This window comes from Panthera tigris, chromosome B2 (assembly GCF_018350195.1).
Source record: "Panthera tigris isolate Pti1 chromosome B2, P.tigris_Pti1_mat1.1, whole genome shotgun sequence".
NCBI classification, from domain to species: Eukaryota; Metazoa; Chordata; class Mammalia; order Carnivora; family Felidae; genus Panthera; species Panthera tigris.
The window spans coordinates 20006465-20027921 of NC_056664.1; the positions used below are offsets into that span (position 1 = coordinate 20006465).

The following is a 21457-nucleotide window of genomic DNA, read 5'->3' on the forward strand; positions in this document are numbered from 1 at the left end:
TGTAGATCAGATGACCAGAAGTGGCAGACTTGTCCAAATCTGTGTGTCCGTGATGATGATATTGATATGAGTCTTTTCCTTTCCCATTTTGGGTTAGGTTAAGCAGGGGTTTTCATGACACCTGTATTCTGGCAGCAAACCTGTTGCAAAAAATCTGATTATATCTTTTTTTTTTTTTTTCAACATTTTTTATTTATTTTTGGGACAGAGAGAGACAGAGCATGAACGGGGGAGGGGCAGAGAGAGGGAGACACAGAATCGGAAACAGGCTTCAGGCTCCGAGCCGTCAGCCCAGAGCCTGACGCGGGGCTCGAACTCACGGACCCCGAGATCGTGACCTGGCTGAAGTCGGACGCTTAACCGACTGCGCCACCCAGGCGCCCCTGATTATATCTTTTTAAAAACTTGTCAATCTTTTGGGGAACTTGGTATTTTGAAAAGAAATAAGTGAAAAGGGAGATCCTGGGTCTAAAATTCAAGTCAGATTGACTTCAGGAAGAATCCAACGTGACAAATTTTAAGTTATTGCTGAAAAAGTGAAGGAGAATACCACGAGGAAACTAACCACACAAACACAGCTCATCACTTTTGTGCCCTTGGTATATTTCAGAGTTCAATATTCACCTCTTAGAATTCCCATAACCCCCATTCCTAACTATGAGCTATCTATGTATTTTTGTGTCCTCCAGGCACAGTGAAAATACCACCTCACTGATTTCATTTCGTTTAGATAATATTTTCAACAAGGCAAGGACTCATTATGCTCTACTGTTTAAACATGTACACAAACACCCCCCAAACAATTAGACTGTTATGCCTTTGAACGTAGGGGTTCTGCTTTATTCCCTTGTGTCCCAGCACCTACCACTAGGCACATACCAAATGATTAACGTAAATGTGCTGCCTACATAAAAATAAAGTATTTGATATGGAGTTTCATTAAGGTAGAACACGAATTGAACATGAGCAAAACAATAAAACACGTTTAATGTGCTTGTGTTCACTGGTGCCAAGCACTTTACCCACTTTACCTTTAACCCTTAGAATTGCCCTGTCAGGCATCATCATCCACATTTCACAGAAAGGACATTTCTAGGAAGTAAATTGTCTGCCATGATAACAGCAAGTAAGTAACCCATGGCCCAGCTCTCAGCCCCGGTCTGTTGACAGCACAGCCCGGTGCTCTTTCCCTTCCAGGACATTTTCTCTCCTTCCTCACTGCTCTAACCACACACCATCCAACTTACATATGACTTTATGAACACTATTATGAAAAAGCGTGGAGAAAAATATGTTTCTGCTTCACGGCTGGCTAATATCTTCCAATGAGATCTCCAACTTAGTAATCACTTTGTCTGGTGGGTGAGTTGCTTTGTTTTGGTTTACCAAAATATTTTTCTGTCAGAGGCAAAGGCTGTCTGAGAAAATATACATACATCAGTACAAAGGAATCAAAAGGATTATTAAGTGTTCTAGGTAACCTGTAAGCTAGCCACGGAAATAATGGAGGGATGAGGTAGACTGGGAGAAAGATAGGGGACCCATTGTGGTCGTCCAATTACATTAAGTCTTCAAAACTCAAGCTCTTGAGTCAGAGACCTAATCATTGGAAGTCAGTGGACAAAGAAGTTGCCTGTGTCCTAAAGCAAGGCCCTTTTGTAGACGGGGCTCCTTAATCAGACTGGTGTGCTGGTTAAGGAAGCCATGGAGTGACCAAACCCCCTGATTATAGCTTGCTGACACAGGGCCCCACCTGACCCACAATTCAATTACTTATGTTGGGAGAAATTGAAGAATCAGATTAAGTTTCCAGGATCAGTCAGCAAGCAGAATATGAAAAACAGCAGCCTGGGTTTGACCAGGATTCAATTTTTTTATGGAATGTTTTTATAATCCTTGCCATCAGAAGTGGGGTCTGATCCTTATTGGTTGTACATTCTCCTAAAAATTGTCACTTTGACTCACTCTCTCTAAAGATTGTCATTTACTCAACTAGGGATTGTCATTTACTCAAGTTCTTCTTCATTCATGGCTTGGCAACAGGTGGTTAACATCAGAACCTAACGTTTGCCTTCTTAAAATCAGTACTTGCAAAACATAAACATTCTTGCTACTTGATCTTCTTTCTTCAGCTTCCAAGAGATGATCATAAATAAAATATGACTAATCCTCAACAATTCACTAAGCTTCAGTTTTGTATTTATAGCTACTATGCATACACATGCATAACAAATGTCATATCCGCATTTGTCATAAATATGTAATTAAAACGTTCCCAAGGATTGTGCAAACTGTTCTATATAAATTATCACAACAAACTTAGGAGGTAGTAATGGAAAAAACTGTGGCTCAGAGGGGCAAACGTGCCCAAAGTTGTGTGGCTGTTTAAACAAACTTTATAAATATACATAACTAAAGAGATGACTCTAAGTCCATTGAGACAAACTAATCACATCTTCTGAAGTAGCAAAGCCTTATGATGTAAATCACTCTTTTGGTTCTTATCATAAACTGACCTATATTGTCATAGTTCGTGTCCAGTCTTATCTTCAAAGGTCAGCTCTTTAAAGCTGGAGAATCTGATGAAAGCAATGAACACTTTCCCCAGAAAAATCCATACATCCACCATGGTTGTTCCATAATTTCAGAGAGAAGGCCTTCTGTAGCCTGTCTCTGGGCTTGAAGTTCCATGTACTCCACAGAACCATGAGCCCCAGGTGCAGAACACTTCACATGCTCTCTTACGCTCCTTCCTGTCTTCCACAGACCTTGTACTCTTCTGTTTCTCAAGAAATATGCTGACTTCAAAAGAGAAAGACCCTTGCTGTGAACTTTGCAGTCCAGGAGCCTATAAATGTGGTTTACCAGAGAACTTGTTTTTCTTTTTTATTATCATACCCTTGAACACATAAAACCCAGGAAAATAACTGCAGCTTGTGCTGAGCCTTGACTTTGGCGAGCACTATGGGAACAGACACTTCCATATTGGACTGTTTTTGTCTTGCATCAAAAGCTCCAATGGCTGTTGAAGACCTGGATTTGTCTATACCAACTGGCTCATGTTGGAGATATTTAGGGAGGTGTCAAAGTGGACATTATCACTCTTTGGAAAGAAAAGATTCTTCTTTCTTGAAAACTCTTATCGTGTAAAAATAACCTGGCAGACCAAAAATTGAGACTATTTAATATATGCTTCTAATATATGCTTCTTTGGTAAAAGCTAAAATTCAATTGAAAGATCTTCATATGAAATTCACATATTATTATTTTACTTTGCTTCCTTCTAAAAGCATTTTAAAGTCTAAACACTCTTTTTATTGTGGGATCTGTAGCAGAAATACCTTAAATTCAGTCCTCTGCTCCATCTTTTTTGACTAATTCTGAACTTTATAGTCTTTTGCCTAGGTTCTTAGAACAGCTTTTTGGCTCAGAACCCCTTGACCAAGCTGGTAATGTTGAGTGACTCTAGCTATTTTCCTAATAATTAAGTCTAATCATGTCATTCACTTGCTTAAAAACCTCTCTTGGCTCCTATTGCTTATAGAATTAGAGTCAAATTTCTTATTTTAGCTCTGAAGTCCCTTCTACCACAGTCCTGGCCTAGTGTTCCTTTGCCAACTCCAGGTAAACTCTTGTCCACTTCCTCCAAGCCATTAACATGCCTCTAAAGTCATTTTACTAAAGTCATCACCATTTGCTAAGCACAATAGACCTACCATAATAATAAGCATACTATCTCTTCTGGAAGGTCCTTTCTTATATTCACCTATTCTTACAAATACCCCTCATCTTTTAAGACTCAATTCAAATGTTGTCTCTTCCAAGCAGACTTGAAACATTTCATGTGGTTATTTATCCTTTTAACTTCAGTTCCATTTTCTTTGTAACTGTTAAAGTTGATTCCATTGGAAGTTTCATGTGTGATGGCTGTCTTTTCAAAGACTACAAGGCCCTAAAAAATAAAAACAAATGTTTTTGTCTCTATATACCCAGCACCGGACCAATGATTGGTGTAGACCATGAGCTCAGAAATTGTTTGAATAATCAATGAATAATATATAGGAGTGGAGGTGAGCACAAATTTTTGCTCTGTTGCTAACCAATGTATAAAATGGAAGTAAATAAATTTGAGTAGAGAGTGTCATACATTTATAACTTATATTTTATTGAATTAAATTAACATGCAATATTACAACAGTTTCATGTATACAGCATAGTGATTTAACATTTTTTACATTATGAAAGAATCACCTCAATAGTTCTGTCACTACACAAAATTATGCAAATATTGACTTTATTCCCTATGCTGTATATTATATCTCTGTGACTTATTTATTTTATAACTGGAAATTTATATCTTTTAATTTCCTTCACCTATTTTACCCATCCACACCTAGCTCCCCTTTGGCAACCACTAGATTATTTTCTGTATCTGTGAGTCTGTTTCTGTTTTTTTGTGCTTTTTAAAAAATTTTTTTGTTTTTATTTTAAATTCCACATGTAAGTAAATCACATGGTATTTATCTTTCTCTGACTTATTTCATTTAGCATAATACACCTTAGGTCCATCCATGTTGTCATGAATACAAGATTTCATTCTTTACTATATGAACTTCCAATTCTATGTTAAATAAAAGTGGCAATAGTGAGCATCCTTGTCTTGTTCCTAATCTTAGAGGAAAAAGCTTTCAGCTTTTTACCTTTGAGTATGACATTAGCTGTGGGTTTGTCGTATATGGCCTTTACCTTGTCGAGGTGTATTCCTCTATTCACTCTTTTGAGAGTTTTTATCATAAATGGAAGTTGAATTTTGTCAAATGCATTTTCTGCCTCTATTGAGACGATCGTAAGAATTTTATCTTTTGTTTTTTTATGGGGTATGTCATGTTGATTGATTTGTGATGTCAAATCATCCTTGAATCCCTGGAATGGGTCCACTTGGTCATGGTATATGATCCTTTTAATTTATTGTTAAATTTTGTTTGCTAATATTTTGTTGAGGATTTTTGCGTCTATGTTCATTAGTAACCCTGGCCTGCAATTTTCTTTTTTCTTTTTTTTCTTTTATTTTATAATATCTTTGTCTGGTCTTGGTATCAGGGTAACCCTGACCCTATAAAATAAATTCAGAAGTGTTCTTCCATTTTCAATTTTTGGAGATAATTTGAGGAGGGTAGATATTAACTCTTCTTTAAAAGTGTAGTAGAATTAACCTCTGAAGTGGACTTTGTTTATTGTGACTTTTTTGATTACTGATTCAGTTCCATTACAGCTAATTGATTTGTGGAGATTTTCTAATTCTTCATGATTTCAGTCTTGAAAGATTATATGCTTTTAGAAAATTATCCATTTCTTCTAGGTTGTCTAATTTGTTGGCATGTAATTTTTTACAGCATTCTTGTGATCCTTTATATTGCTGTGGTATTGGCTGTAATTTCTCTTCTTCTGTTTTTTTATTTTATTTATTTGGGCCATCTCTCTTTTTTTCTTAATGATTCTGGCTAGAAACTTGTTGAATTTTCAAAGACAATCGAAGAATCAGTTCTTAGCTTCATTGATCTTTGTTTTAGTTTTTTTTTTTTTTTTCCAGTCTGTATTTTATTTATTTCCACCCTGATCTTTATCATTTCCTACTTTCTTATTTTGGACTTTGTTCTTTTTCTAGTTTCCTCAGGTATAAGGGTAAATTATTTATTTGAGATTTTTCTTGTTTCTTGAGGTAGACCTGTATTGTATGAACTTCCCTGTTAAGAATTCTTCTGCTGTGTCCCAAAGATTTTGGAATGTTGTGTTTCCATCTTCATTTGTCTGAAAATATTTTTTTTATTTCTTCTTTGATTCTTTTATCGACCCATTGATTGTTTAGTAATATGTTCTTCTCTACACTTGTTTGTGGGGGTTTTCTTCCAGTTTTTTTCTAGTAATTGATTTTTGGTTTTATGCCATTGTGGTTGGAAAAGATATTTGATATGGTTTCAATTTTCTTGAATTTCTTGAGACTTGTTTTGTGGCCTGACATGTGATCTACTCTGGAGAATATTCCATGTGTATTTTTTTTAAATGTGTATTCTGCTGTTTTGGGGTGGAATTCTCTGTATATATTAAGTCCATCTGGTCTAATATGTTGGTTAAGGTCACTGTTTGCTCATTTATTTTATATTTTGATGATGTATCCATTGATGTAAGTGGGACATTAAAGTTTCCTACTGTCATTGCTATCTAATTCTCCCTTTATTTCTATTAATATTTGATTTTTATGTCTAGATGCTCTTATTTTGGGTGCATAAGTGTTTGCAAAAGTAATATCCTCTTGTTGGATTGACTCCTTTATCTTATGCAATGTGCTTCTTTGTCTTTTGTTATGGTCTTTGTTTTAAAAGACTCTTCTCAGGGGTATTAGAAATACCCAGTAAAAAAACAAAATAGAACCCTGGACTGAAGTAAAATTTCTTGGAATAAACATAAATTTATTAGGTCAGAAACTAAGTGAGTAAAGAAGAAGAGAAAATTCAGATACAATTGGCGGAGGGCACCAGACAGATATCAGAAAATACTGGATGCTTGGCTATATGGAGAGACCATATTTTTTAATACTCTGCATGAACAACAGGATACAAAATCGGAGAGGAGTACAAAAGAAGAACCAAATTCTAGAAAAAAATCTAGCTTGACCCACTTCTATCCCCGACACAGGAATCTCTTCTTTGAAGTATAGAGGTACCCAGCTCACTCCAATATGAACAACAGAAAAGAATTAAATATTATTTAATTTAATATTAAATTAAATATTATTATATTAAATATTAAATATTAATTTAATATTAAATAAATGTGTAGACTAAATAACCTTAAAGAAATAAATACATATATAGTGAAAGATGAGAACAGAAAAACCACATAAAAGAATTAGAAATAAAAGTAATAGGTTTAGAAATGAAGACTCAATGGAAACTAATATAAAAGTAGAGAGACAACTCAAGAAGCAATGTTAGGAAAAGAGAAAGAAAACAGAAAAAAATAGAACTAAAAAAAGTAAAAGAGATTAAAAATAATTTGAGATAGACATAGGACAAAGAAGACCTAGCATGAGTATAATTGGAGGTCCTGTTGAAGAAAATCAAAACCATGGAATTAACAAATACTAAAATTACAATCCAAGAAAACTTTCTTCTTCATAAGAAATTTGAATCCATATATTGAAATGTACAATGTGTGCCTGGAAATTGATGCAGGATAGTTATACCTTAATACACAATAAGAAGCTAGATATTTTTATCGAATTTGGAAAGATTACTTAATTTTGGTAACCATAGATGATAACACGTACACTATTTAACTTTAAATTTCTCAAAATTCCAGAAAATAGCTTGTCTATTTGAACCTAAACCCATAGGTAATACCTCTTGAATAAGTAATTACCTCTCATCATCTATCCTGCCAAAATAGCCACATCTGTCATTGTGATAATGATGGCAAATCATGCTGATTTGAAGATCTGTGTTGGTAGTTACCTGTATCTTTGATTAATTAAAATTGCTATCCAATAAATAATGACTTAACATTGTAAGTGATGGTAATTAATGATGGGGGAGGGAGGGAAGATAACCAAAGTTTTGTCATAGAAAATGTTGAAAGCCACTCACCTTGTGCTGTTCTTTCAGTGCGTAAACAAGGAAATGAAATTTAAAGATAAGTAATTTGCCCAAGATAAAACAGCCAGACCGTACCAGGCTTCAAATAAAAAGTTTAGTCTTTTAATTTTCAAGTCATGTTTTGTGCTACTAGGATCATGCATAAAATTAAAGTTATTTGTTTTATTTAAGAGTAAATATCATAGTGTGGGAAATTAAAAATCATAATTCTTTTTGGAATATGATCTTCACAACCATTATAGAGCCCTCTGAATCAAAAGATAATTTTAAAAATAATAATAGTCAGTGTAGTAAATAATACTATAATGTTATGGGTTTATCAAAATCTGCATGTTGTCACAGCTTCCTGGGCCCACAGCTACCTTATAGTTAAGTATGGCCAAGTGCCTGATTTCGAGCCAATGCAACGTGACAGAAATGATCTGTACTGCTTCCAAGCTGGGCTATAAAAACCTCCCATAAGCTGCACTCTAAGAAGGAAGAAAACGTTCTAGGAGCAGATGAGACCAAACTTTGCTTGTTTTTTTTTTTTAATGTTTTATTAATTTTTGTGAGAGAGAGTGCAAGCTGGGGAGGGGCAGAGAGAGAGGGAGACACAGAATCTGAAGCAGGCTCCAGGCTCAAACCCACAAACTGTGAGATCATGACCTGAGCCGAAGTCAGATGCTTAACCGACTAAGCCACCCAGGCACCCCAAACTTTGCTTGTTTTTGACTTAGTATCAATAAAGATAATGAGAGAGAAAAAAATAAAACAATTAAACCTCCCATAAACAAATCTGCATTCTCCCTTCCATATCTGCTGGCTAAGTGTCAGTGCCTTGAAAAGTATATATTTAAAACAACAGAGTATTGCTACTTTGGACTGCTAGATGAATTTATAAAGCAGAACCCACAGCCCCTCCAACTATTGGATTTTACATGAGCAAAAACCAAACATCTTGTTGGATTAAGTCATTTATATTTCAAGGTTTACCTGCTACTATAATTAGTGTTATCTTACACAGAAATTTCAGTCAGAGTGGGTAGTAACAAAAAACATAAAATCTGTGTTAGTGGCAGAAGAAAACTAGGAAACTAATATCAGTAGCTAGGCAAGTGAATTATCAAGTTAGGCAGTGGGAAAATATTCAGTTACAATGATGCTGATGATATTTGGAGAGGCAAACCACACACCTTCCTAGCCTGTGGCTCTAGCAGAAGAGATTGGAAAACAGAATTACATTAGCATGCATTAGATATTAGTAACTTTATGTGGCAAGCTATTAGAAGAAGAAATGACCACAGAAAACACTTGCAACTAATTTGGCCATCTAATAAAGAATTGGCAGTCTTTGCATATTAAAAGATTAAAGTAGGAGTGCCTGGCTGACTCAGTTAGTAGATCATCCTTAGGGTTGAGAGTTCAAGTCCCACATTGGGCATAGAGTTGACTTAAAAGTAAATAAAAATAAACAAGAGATTAAAGAAAAGTATTAAATATTTTACAAATATATATAAATCTATAAATATATAAAAATATATAGAGAAATATTTTATAAATATATATATATATGTATATAGTATGAGTGTGTGTGTATGTATGTATATATATAGAGAGAGAGAGTAGAAAGGAAGCCTCCAAAAATTTAAATCTTTGAAAATTTGGGCATGCTTATCTCAAAGATTAGATTCCAAAGATTAGAGAATAAGATTTTTTTTAATTGAATCATTAAAGATCTGATAATATAATTATGTGATAAAGTTTAGATTGAGCCGGGCCCTCAACCCAAGGCTGATGTCCCTAAGGTAAATGTCATTGACTAGAGAAAAAAAATTGTGATGAAAAAGAAAATAAATTAATTGGATTTAAGAATTATGTCTAACAAAGAATTGTAGCTGTGAGTACCAGCATATTGAACTAACTACAAGCAAAGAGAGGAAAGTCTTAGTAACTTTAAAGGAAGTTATATTGCCAAAACAGCTGTGAGTTAAAACTTAAAAGTCTTTGGCTGATTAGTTTTCTATTCATTTGTTTATTAGTTTATTGATGTGGTTTTTTGAAAAAATACCCTGAAATCCTTTGAAATTTAAGAGTTAATGTTTATTTAGACATATCACCTATATGACAAATTCTTGATATAAATGATTTTGAATTTCCTATTGGCCAAAATATGTAAATATGTATCACATATTTTTTACTGTAAATCCATATAAATGATGTCTATTTGTGAATTTGTATCTTTAAACCTTTTTTCCTTTGCCCCACCTGAAAAGCAGAAACATTGCTAGACATAAAAATATTCATGATGGGAATGTTATTATTATTATTGGATTTGTTTTCTTCTCTTGGTGACGTTTGGAGTTTAAGCCTAGACATAGGCTCCTTTCCTTCTCTGAATGATTATGTCTGATGAAATAGCAAAAACAGAAAATATACTTTCTTTTTAAAGCCCTTGGCGGAGAATTAAAACAACTCTTAAGCCACCCAACTCATACAGACAGGAAGTATGCAGCAAAAAACTCTGGAGCCCTCAACTCCCACTACAAATGTGGCCATGTCACGTCATGGACCAGCGAGAAGCCCCAGATGGCAGAACCAGAGACCATAGAGGACAAGGAAGTTCCTCTCCGAAAGCAAAATTGAGTTCTAAGCAAGGAATGTCACTCACAGCCAGGACTTCATAACAGCTGTCCAAAAGGATTTCATCATTACCGTGGACGGCAATTACTACGTATAATGCAATTTTCTGTTTTCTGAATGGGCTATTTATTACAGTCATCCTGTCTCTATTCCACCGTGCACATTGGCTAAAGTGGAGGAGACAGAAACCTTGAAACTAATTTAGCCATCTAATAAATCATTCGCAATCTTTATAGATTAAATGATTCAAGCAAAACATGAAATATATATATATATATATATATATAGTTAATGTCTAAACGATATCTAATTCAGGAATTTCCAAGTCTTAAGATCTATAATATTTTCACATCCTCCTTAGTGAAAGGCTTTATAATCAAGGCCTTCATTAAACTACTTTAGGCTACTTTCTTTGTCTCTGCCTATAACCTCTTTACCTACCAATGATATTTGTCCAAAGACTTCCTAATGTCCTTCCAGGTCCCACAATTCAGTATAAATAAAAGGAAGCCTGTAGCTGAAGAAATAGTCCACTGTGTTAGTTTATGTCAGCCCCTGCCCCTGCCTCTACCCCCTTACCCCCTCCAAGCAGACCCTGAGATAAAGATTTGAGTCCTCAGAGTTTATTTGGAAGGTGAACCCAGGAGATACTATGAGAGAAAGGGGAAGTGAGAAAAGGAAGGGAAGGAAGATGATAAAAGGTGCTTTATGAAGTAATTTGCCCTTGAATGGCTACAGTCTTATGGCCTTAGGAAACTGTAAGAGATCCTCTGGAATGTGCACCTCACTGCCGTCCCATCCATGGATGAGAGAATTCCTCTGGGTCTCACTGAGGACGCTCCTTCATGGCAGCATCTTCCCAGTACTCTGAGGCTGTTGCATGCCCAGGCAGAGCAGACTCCATGGGCCAGAGAATGCCCTCAGGCAAAGGGAAACAGTTGCCAGCAACTGGAAGTCAAACCAAATTAATACAAAACTGGTGAGGGGCAAGGTGATGGTAATCTCATCTATACTAAGGAAAAGTTATTACGTTATGAGTTGTTTTGGAAGCTGGATATTGAGTCTATTTTGGATATACAGCATGATGCTACTTTGCTAATATTTTGGTAGAAAGAAACTATTCTTCATTTTATCTGAATCGTGAAAGGCAAAGTCTTCTGGGAATAAGTCCTAGATAGAAGGCTAACTGATAATATTTTCTGAATACCACCAGGAATGCTGATAGGAAAGTAGTTTCAGATACTTTAAGCTTAGCTGCTTCTAACTTACTCTGTGTGTTCTTTCCCTGCCAAATCCCATAGTGAATAGAGCAAACATTGAACATTCAGCCTGAGTGAGAAGACTTTGGGATTGCAAGCCACCAAGTTGGGGGAGTTCTTGCCCCTGCAGCTTAACTGTAACAGATATCTTCCATTTACCCCTTCAGTTAAATTCTCCACCCTCCTCTGCTGCAGAAAGCCAGCCTGTAAAGTGTATACCAACGAGCTGTCTTGCCCTCTGGCTTCTGCGTGAGTTCAACCACTAGAGACCTGGCAGGAGATTAGAGGGAGAGAAGAGAGTGGGAACAGAGTATTCATAATCCCTTAACTCCCTCTCTGTGGGTCACTGTGAGTTGCTGGTTCCTCCCCATAAAGATCATGGCTCTTCACAAGGTGGTCCCTCCACAAGACTCTCCTTCCAGGTAATTTACCTCTTCAGATCTATAGGTGGAAATTGGCTCTGAGTGACTAGTGTTGGGGTACTTCTCCTTGATGGTTCTCCTATATCCCACCTACATTTTCACAAATGGCCCCTTTATTAAATACTCCTTGAAATATTCTTTGGAATGAATCATCTATTTCCTGCTGGGACATCAACTGATACATTATTCTAACCTATACCATCTGGTTTTGTTTTTCTGTAATAAAACATCACATCATGATGGCATTCTTCCTGAACCACTGTGGTTTCCACTACATTCAACCTTGCCAAAATCAAGGAAGAGACTGGGAGATCTAAATTCCACTGTCATCTCAACATTATTTATGCAATAGAACTCTTTCCACAGACAATGATGTCTTTATATCTGAGAGAGCAAGTGTTCCATCCAAATTGCATATCTATTGCTCCATTGATCAACCCCAACCTATTTTTTAAATGCAGTACTGATTCTTTAGTACTTTAGGGAAGGTTTCTAATGTAAGATCTTTGATATTATTTCTTCTTCCCCATGTTACTCCCTCAACTCTACCCCAGGTTGAGTCTGTTTTTGTTTTACGTGTGGAAAGGACAATTTTCATAAAAGTCATATTTGTTGAGAATTGATTAGTAATTCCAAATACTGGATCTTAGTAGGAGGTAAGGACTGACATGCTTCAAGTGTTATAAATCAATTCATTAAGTCAAGGTAAGAATTGAACAGATTATTTAACTACTTGGAACCAGGGAAGACTTGTTTTATCCCACACTTAAGTGTTCAACAACATCACCTAAGGAAAATTATAAAAGGACCTCAAATATATGCATTACAATTTCAAAAAGAAACAGAAACTAGTAAATTAGAGATTATCATCTATGGAATACGTTCAAACACACTGTTTAACAAGCCTATATTTAAAATTATTATAAGTGAAAGTAATTTTGCCATTACAGGTAATTTATGTTGTATGTAAATTAGACTTACCGAATCATCTTCTAGAATTCTAATCCAAGTTTGTTAAAGACAAATGGACATTTTTTTTTCTCCTACTGAAAATTACCATTTGTTTTTCCCTCTTGAGCATTGCTTCTTTACCCTTGAATGCCACTATTTACATAGTGTTTCACTATTTAAAATCCTTTTCACATACAATGCTGGTTCATCTAACAGTCCTTTGAGCATCTAATGGCAATAATAAGCACTCTCTCTAGAGTTCTGTTCATGGGCCTATATACATATACTACTGCATCGCAATTATGGAAGGTTCATTGATTTCCTAAAATCCATGCAATGGTGAATAACTCCTGTAATTTATAAGTTAATCCTCACAACACTTCTATGAGATAGGTTTTGTTATTCCCATTTTTCAACTGAAAAGATTAAGCCACAAAGAAGTTAAATGATTTGCCCAAGCGAGGCAGAAGAATTTGGTGTTAAACTCAAACCTAGCACTATATCAAATGTGCTCCACTTTGTCTCATGACGCCCTCCTACTTCGGTTAGTGTGGGTCATCACCTATATTCCACTATAAAGCATTTTATGTCAATAAGGTAGAATCAATATTTATTGAATGAGAATTCCAGGATATCTAAAGTTTTCTGAATAAGTTACGGGCTAATAATCTCATCTGATCTTCAAATGATAGCTCCATTTTGATTTTAGATTCAATTGAATTTCTGGTCTATAAAGCATTTTCAGTTTATCTTACAGTGTTATAGAAAGTTAAAAGGCAATATGTATGCCCCAAATATAGATTTGGCTCATTATTTCAACAGTGTTTCCTCTCCTCTGTTTGCCTCTCAGCATTCATGCCCAATCTACCACCTTGGACTCTGGACCCACTGCCTTGACCTACTGATATCCAAGTGTTGGGGTGGGGAAGAGAATGATGAAGATACTTGAGTACACATAAGAAGACCTGATTCTAATGCATTTTGCCACTTAGCAGGTGAATTACCTTAAGTAAACCACTTATTTTCTCTGAGTAATAATTTCCTTACCTGAAAATGAGGATGATATTGTCCACATCTATGTCTCAGGGCATAGAAAGTATCCAACAAGATATACTGCCTGAGAAAGCGCTTCAGAAATGTTTAAAGCAGCATACACTTAGGTTGCTGTTATTAGAGTCAGCAAAGATGCCTCCATCAGCAAAACCAGCGTTAAATTTTTTAAAAGTAAGAATAGTGAGATTGTTCATCCATTAAATTACTCACTGCAAATGTCCAGCCATCACTATTACGTTCTACATGTTGATGCTGCTTTATTATAAGAAACTGACTACATTGAGCTCACTCATCCAGCCAACTTTGCAGAAAAGCTTGTGTCCTGGTTCCCAAATTGAACATAAACCAACACATGAGTCACTTAACAAACTCAGTGACCTTGCATGATGCAGGGATTTATCTAGTGAAATTGTATGGTAGATTTACTGTCTGGTATTAAATTACTATTTCTTTATAAATAGCACCAACCTAATTGTCTTTAAAAAGTAATCTTCAGTAACATCTTTAAATAAAGAGGGATCAATTACTTCTCAATATATGTGGGATTTTTAAAGATATTGTTGCATAACCTGTTTGGTAGATTTCTCGGAATTTTTTAATGCAGTAAAGGCTTATTTTACCAACTTTCTTGCGTCCTAATGGTTGAGTGAACAACACTGCAGTATGTCTTTCAACACATGGATTAAGCCCTTCTGTAAATGAAGCCAGTAGAATTATATCACTTGAGTACAAAACATGCAAGGCAAATATAAACTATGAGTAAAAATCAAAAGGAGTCAGAGAAGACCCATAAGCAACTGTTTTCCAGGACTATAAAATCCAGTTAGGGAAACTGGCTCTGAAAAAGCTGAAAAAAATAATGAAATTCCTAGTGTTTTACAGATCTTTTTAAAGAAGAAATTAAGCTCAAATGCAATTCCTTGAAAAGGCAAGTTTTATGATTACATGATGGCTAACCTATGACTCTACCACAAACAATAACTGCAGTCACTTCAGTGACTTTTTACAACATTTCATAGTCAGGTTCTCTTAGGTTGCAAATCTGTAGCAATTAAAATGTCCATGAATAAAACAACTGAGGATAGTAATCTCAGGCTTCAAACATGCATATACAAAGTTTTCTCATTTTATATTTTCTTTAGCAACTCATTACTATCATGCACCCCCCAGTCAGTCTCATGGTCAAATTCAGGATTAATCAGTCAGTGCAGTGTTTTCTCCAGCTATGACTAACCTGAAGGTTTTCTGTACTCATTCATTATCCCAGGGGTGGCATGTCAGTGTCAAGGGATCTACTTAGTATCACAGCATCAGTGGGAATGGAAGGATGTCTGGCTCTCAACCACCACCTTCTCACCATGGTCAAATGTTGAGACATTCACACCTTATCTTCTTTCTCGCCATTGGTATCTAGTATTGCAATCTCCCCATTCCCACCGGGTCTTGGATCATTGCTCCATGCAAGTCACCTTGCATCCTTGAAGCCCCTGCTGAGAGGCTCCTTCATGTCTACCAGCTGTCTCTCCACTACCAGTGTGCCCCTCGAAAGAGGGAGCAGAGAGAAAGAATGTTATGTAAATTGTAATGTTGATGTATAGACTTTAGAAATGACTCCCACTCTAAAGGTGCTTGCAATCCAAAGAAAGCATTAAATTAATAGTTCTCTGTCTTTCTCAGAGTGGCCACACCAAACTTTACCCACTTGAGTATGGGCTTTGGATTCAGATGGCCGGGATCAAACCCAAGCCCTACCTGTAGAAGAGTTTCTGGTTTTACTTTGGATATCCCATCGATGCAACAAATTGAACAGTAGCCCCCTCATAAGGTTGCTCCACAGATAATAGATCTAAAAATAATTAAAACATTGTCTCTTGTCTAATAATCTCTAAAGAAGTCATCTCCAGTCTCATCATCATTATATCTCCTTCTTTCCATTCCCTCTTTCACCCACTCCCACTCATAGAAATGTGTCTGGGTTGATGGCTCCAGTGAAAAAACAGCGGAGCTAACACTGAGTTAAATAAGTGGGACACCACGTTGGTCAGGAGAAGACATTTTTACCAGATCCCACGTACTGTTTGCAATCCTGTCATGTTTGCCTATGAGTGTATAGCATTCTTTATTGCTCTGCAAAAAAATTTTCCCCAAATTCCTAAAAGATATTCTTTCAATGTGAACACAGAAGGCTAACATTTGGATCCAGTCATTAAAATCTATTTAATTTTATAACCAGAAGCCGGGGTGGGATATTTGAAGGAAGAAAGGAACACATGAATTCTGTCAGCTTTCATCTGTTTCCTTTCCTAAAAGTATCCAATTGTAAATCCAAAGAACTAGTTCTTCCTAAGTCGTGGAGTGAAAAAGCTCCAAAGATTAAATCAATCCAGAATCACCTCATGGGTAACTAGCCCAGTAAGTTAATTACAGGATTCTTTGTTGCTTTTTTTTTTATTGTGGGTAAGAGTTCTTGATGCAATATTTTTGGTTAATTGAAGATTTTCTTTAAAACTATGCAAGACAGCCAGCAAATAGTGCATTTATGTATGTAATAGAAATGGTTGTAATATATCATTAAGGCACTCCAGGGCATGTTTTATTGGTTCATTAATACAGTACATGCCTTAGGTGTATTCAACCACTCGGGGCCTATATTAATGGACCAATAAAATATACCCGGGAGTGCCTTAATGCCACCCTAATATGGCTAAGCTTAAATTAATTTTTTCAGGCTTATCTTTTTAAAAATCATTTTTCCCCACTTGGGAAGATAGATTCCTTTACAGGGGGAAAAGTTCATGGTGACAGAATAAGAAGAAGTAGGATAATGAAAATCTTTTTTGTTCCATCAGTTTTCGAAAATGTTTCATCCTTTCAGATCCATTTCTAATCGTCTGCATTCTACATCCAGTGTCTTCCCACATCTTCCATGGAAATCAATAATCTTATGGCTAAGATCAGGGAAATAACAACTATTCTTGGAAGTAACAGATCAATGTGCCAACAAATGTCATGTCTAGCTATAAAAGCCAATCACCTTTCAATATTCTACCTGACCAGGACAAATGCTTACACTGATTTAAGGACCAGCTTTTCATCTACCTCCTGTCACCTTGTGTAATCAAGGAATCATGCTTCCCTACAAAAAGAAAAATATTCTTCCCAATCATCCACATTATACTTCTCTTTCAGCTTTACAAAAGTTCTTGATTTCCACTTTGGTTCACTGAGGAATCTTCTTTAAGAAGAGAAATGTGGAGAAGAAAGAAAAAGCATTGAATCCAGTTGAATGAAAATCTTGGTCTTACCATCTACTTGTTCTGATACTGATCTGGAAGCTTCTAGTTCCTCCTCAGCAAAATGTGTACAATAATGTCTATCTCATAGGAATAGCATGAATGTTGAATGAGAGAATTCATGTAAAACACTTGGTATAATGCCTGGCATGTAGGAACTACTGGATAAGTGTTAGGTTTTATTAACCTGTGAAATGCTATGGAAGAGACCAAGGTGAATGCAACAGTTGAACAGCATGAACTTCCTAAAGAAATGCTGAAAAGTTGAGCATCCTGTCTATGAAAAGCAGATCTCCCTCACTCCTTCCTGTTTTTCTTTTCCTATTACCAGTGAGATACATACCTTTAAAGGTTACTTAAAAAACAAACAGAGTGTAATCCAGGACTTATAAATGCCATAAGTAAGGCCTACTCTGTGGGGGTGGGGTAATGGAAAGTCTGTCACCATCTTCAAAGAGGTTATCCGTTACTTGGAATAACCATATAATATGGAAGAATATAAAATAACAATACAAGATTGATCAATTGTACGTGCCACCTAAGTTTTAATTCATTTTTGGACATAATGGAAGAAAGCTCTGTACACAGGATTGATCAGAAAAGGAGTCAGCCGGCCAGTAGGATCTATACAGGCCCGTTTGCTTAGTGAAGAAGGAAGTAAACATTGAAACCGGCCATGGTGAATTCAGAAGGCAGAGGTGGAAATATTCCACAGTGGGGAATGAAACAAAGGCATGTGTAACATTGAAACTGGCCATGGTGAATTCATAAGGGAGAGGTAGAAATATTCCACAGTGGGGAATGAAACAAAAACCAGCGAGTTTTTGAGGAATGACCTTTGGGGCACTAGCAGGAGATGCAGTAGGCTGGATGGTGTGGAGAACTCTGCCTTTCAGGTGATGATGGAAAACCAGTGTAGGGGTTTGGATCAGGAAATGTCCTGAAATAAAAGCAGTATTTTTTAAGTAGTCTAATTACCAGTCTGTCTGGAAAGTGGAGTAGAGAGAAATGATACCAGAGGCACCAATTGAGGGAATATTATTCTATACTATGTTTGAATTCGGAGGGACCTGTACAAGTTGCTGAAGGGAAGACTGAAGAATGTGAATGCAAAAAAAAAAAAAAAAATGTTCGTGATGAGCATTTGATTGTGGTATGCAAGAGAGAGGAAAGGTAAAAGAACAACTGAAAGGCTGAAGAAATGGGAGTGTTAAATAACTATTTGCTCCATTCGATTTGCTTATATTCCATTTGCCTCGCTTAGAAATCATTTTCCAAGTACTTGTTCTATGAGCTTCACGTGCTCTTGAGTAAGAATAAAACAGGATGAATGACAGAATAGAGCCAATGTCATTATTAGGAAATACAGTTAAAAAGTACAGGGGTGCCTGGGTGGCTGAGTCGGTTAAGCATCCGACTTCGGCTCAGGTCATGATCTCGTGGTTTGCGAGTTCAAGCCCCGCGTCGGGCTCTGTGCTGACAGCTCAGAGCCTGAAGCCTGCTTCAGATTCTGTGTCTCCCTCTCTTGCTGCCCCTTCCCTGCTCATGCTCTGTCTCTCTTTCTCTCTCAAAAATAAACATTAAAAAAATTAAAAAAAAAAAGTACGTACCCCGACAAAGGTGGGTCAGTCAAGTGCATTAATTTTATGTCTGAAAAAAACCACTTTGTCAATGATCACAGCACAAAGTATGGCAAAACTTGAACAGGTCATTGAAATGTTTCTGTCATTTCAAGTCATACCATGCTTCATGCATTTCCTTCATTTTGCCAAAATGAGTCCCTTCCTCTGTGCTCTGTCTTCTCCTTTCTGCTTACCTAAATAATATTTACTCTCGAAGGCCCACTTTATCCAAGAAACTTTCCCTAACTACTCAAACAGGGACTGAGCCCCCTCTCCCTCCTTGAAGTCCTAGAGCCCTTGCTGAATTAGCCACTTAAGTTAGCACTTAATTATGTATGTCTGCAACACACAAGTCTGTGTCACTCTCAGGGTGATGGTGCTATAAAATACTGTATCCCCACTTATTAATTCAAGTAAAATATTAATTTATTAGTTCAAAGTTACATGTCATTATAAGCATTAACTGTAACTGTCATGGAAATAGGAAATGTGTCATTTATTTTTATATTTTTGCCAAAATTACATGAAAGAAACTTTTCATAAATACCTTATGGCTTATTGGGACGTTTACACAATTATTTGAACAGTTAAGAAAATACATACCTTTTTGTTCAAATATCTGCCCCAACTCAAAGATGACAAGGCCAGGGGGGTCTCATTGACAGTTTACTGGGGCGTGTGTTCCAGACAGCCATAGTGAGGTGAGCCGGGCATGAGGGTAACGAAGGTCTGCCCATCTGAGGTTGTACAGAGTAAGAAAACCCAGAACGTTAGGAGAAGCCAAAATCCATTAAGGAAAGCAATGAGTAAAAGCCAGAGAGAACAAAATCTGAATGTGGAAGCCAAAGAGCCGGAGGCAGATCAAAGCTGGGGTGTATTGCCAAGAGTGAGAGCTGGAATTAGTGAGAAACCCAGTGATAGCGTATCAGCTCTGGTGTTGAAAATTTCAAGCAATTGCTTAAAAATAGCTTGGAGCATCTGAGGTAGACTTAATCATACTGAGTAAAGGATACTTTTCTAATATTTCTTGACACTTTCGAAATCTGTTTTTGAATGTGTTTGTATTTGGGGGGACCCAGCCTCATGGGTTAATCATGAATTTCAATAATTTGCCCCAAATTCAAATTTTTGAAATGCAGAGTTTCTATGTGTCCTATGTATAAGTTAAAGTTTTTCACTACCTGTACAAATGTAAAAAAATGACATGTCACCTATAGACGTTGAAGCTGACAACATATTTTAGTAATCAGCGCACGCGATTCATTCTCAACTGAAACCTATCAGATTGGAAGACAGGAATTTTATAGATTTCCAGGCACATGGCTCAGATTTAATTATCAACTAAGAATCTCCAAGTAAATTCCAGTTTTGCAAATAGCTATTTAAGACTATCTCATAGAACCTGAAAATTTCCCCCAGTCATCTCTATAACTTAGGCTCAAAAAGTAGATTTGTCACAGATGGTCTTTTACACTACCATGGAAATAATTGTTCCAATCTTTCTGGAAGGCAATTTGGCAGTTCATATTAAAAGCTTGCAAATGTCCTTATCCTTTGACAGCGAAATCCTGTTGTGCTGTTTGTGAATTTTTCCCAAAGAAACAGTTACGAATGTGAACAAATATGTCTCCACAATGATATTCATTGCATCAGTGTTAATAATAGCTAAAACAACCAAAAATTTAAAGGTATAAAATAGGAGTGTGGTGAAGTAAACTATGAAAAATCCGTATAATGAAACTAATTAGCAGAAACAAAATTGTTGTGGAAGAACATTTAATGAATACAGATGCAAGTTACAAACAGCGTATAATGTCTGATCCTCTAAGAATTAATGAAAGAGAAAGAACAAGTTGGCTCAAACTATTAATATTTTTTCTCTCTCACTGTTTTTAGAAAAGTTGAGTTCCTTCAAAGGTGCCACATGATCTGGTTCTGACCTGCTGTTCCAGCTTTGTCTCTGCCACCTTCCTTTCTGCTCACCACTCCCCAGGCATTTGGGCCTCTGGGAACTTGCCAATGGCCTTCCATCCTCAGGGCCTGGCCACTCACAGTTCCTTCCATCTAGAATGTTCTTCTCCCATTCACCACTCCTACCCTCTTACCCAGGCTCTGCTCAAACTTCAGACTGAAACACATTGTCACAATATTCACCCCTTCCCCTAGTCTACAATAGGTCCCCATGTCATGCATCCTAAGAGAACCTTGGACTCTGTTTCCATAGCATTGGAGTCTGTTGCAATCATAGAGTCCTTTTGTGACTCTCTGTTTAATATCTGTTATCTCTGATATTCTATAAACTCCATAAAGGCACAAAATATGTATTGTACGTATTAGGTACTCAAATTGTTACAGAGCATAGGATAAATGGATAAAATTATGGGTATTATTTATTTTCCTCTCTTGTCATTATAAGTTTTTGTAGCAAGCGTGCATAATTTCTGTAAAAAAAAAACAAAAAATCTAATTATAAAAAAAGTTGATATGAAATATTCTAAAATTAAAGAAAATTAAGTTTGGGAATGTACTCGAATTATTCAGGTTATATCAACACCCCAATTTGCTTGCTAATATAAACTAGAC

General features: G+C 36.3%; 1 long non-coding RNA gene across 2 annotated transcripts in view; it reads right to left on the reverse strand.

Annotated features, from left to right (window-relative positions):
• Positions 1–21072, reverse strand: part of LOC122238354 — an 82104-nt gene extending 61032 nt beyond the window's left edge. For both annotated transcript variants that reach the window (XR_006217265.1, XR_006217264.1), the window contains exons 1-2: positions 20815–21072; positions 19478–19611 (exon numbers count right to left, since the gene is read on the reverse strand). This is a non-coding gene — a long non-coding RNA (uncharacterized LOC122238354). The remainder of the gene's footprint in view (positions 1–19477; positions 19612–20814) is intronic.
• Positions 21073–21457: the final 385 nt, after the last annotated feature.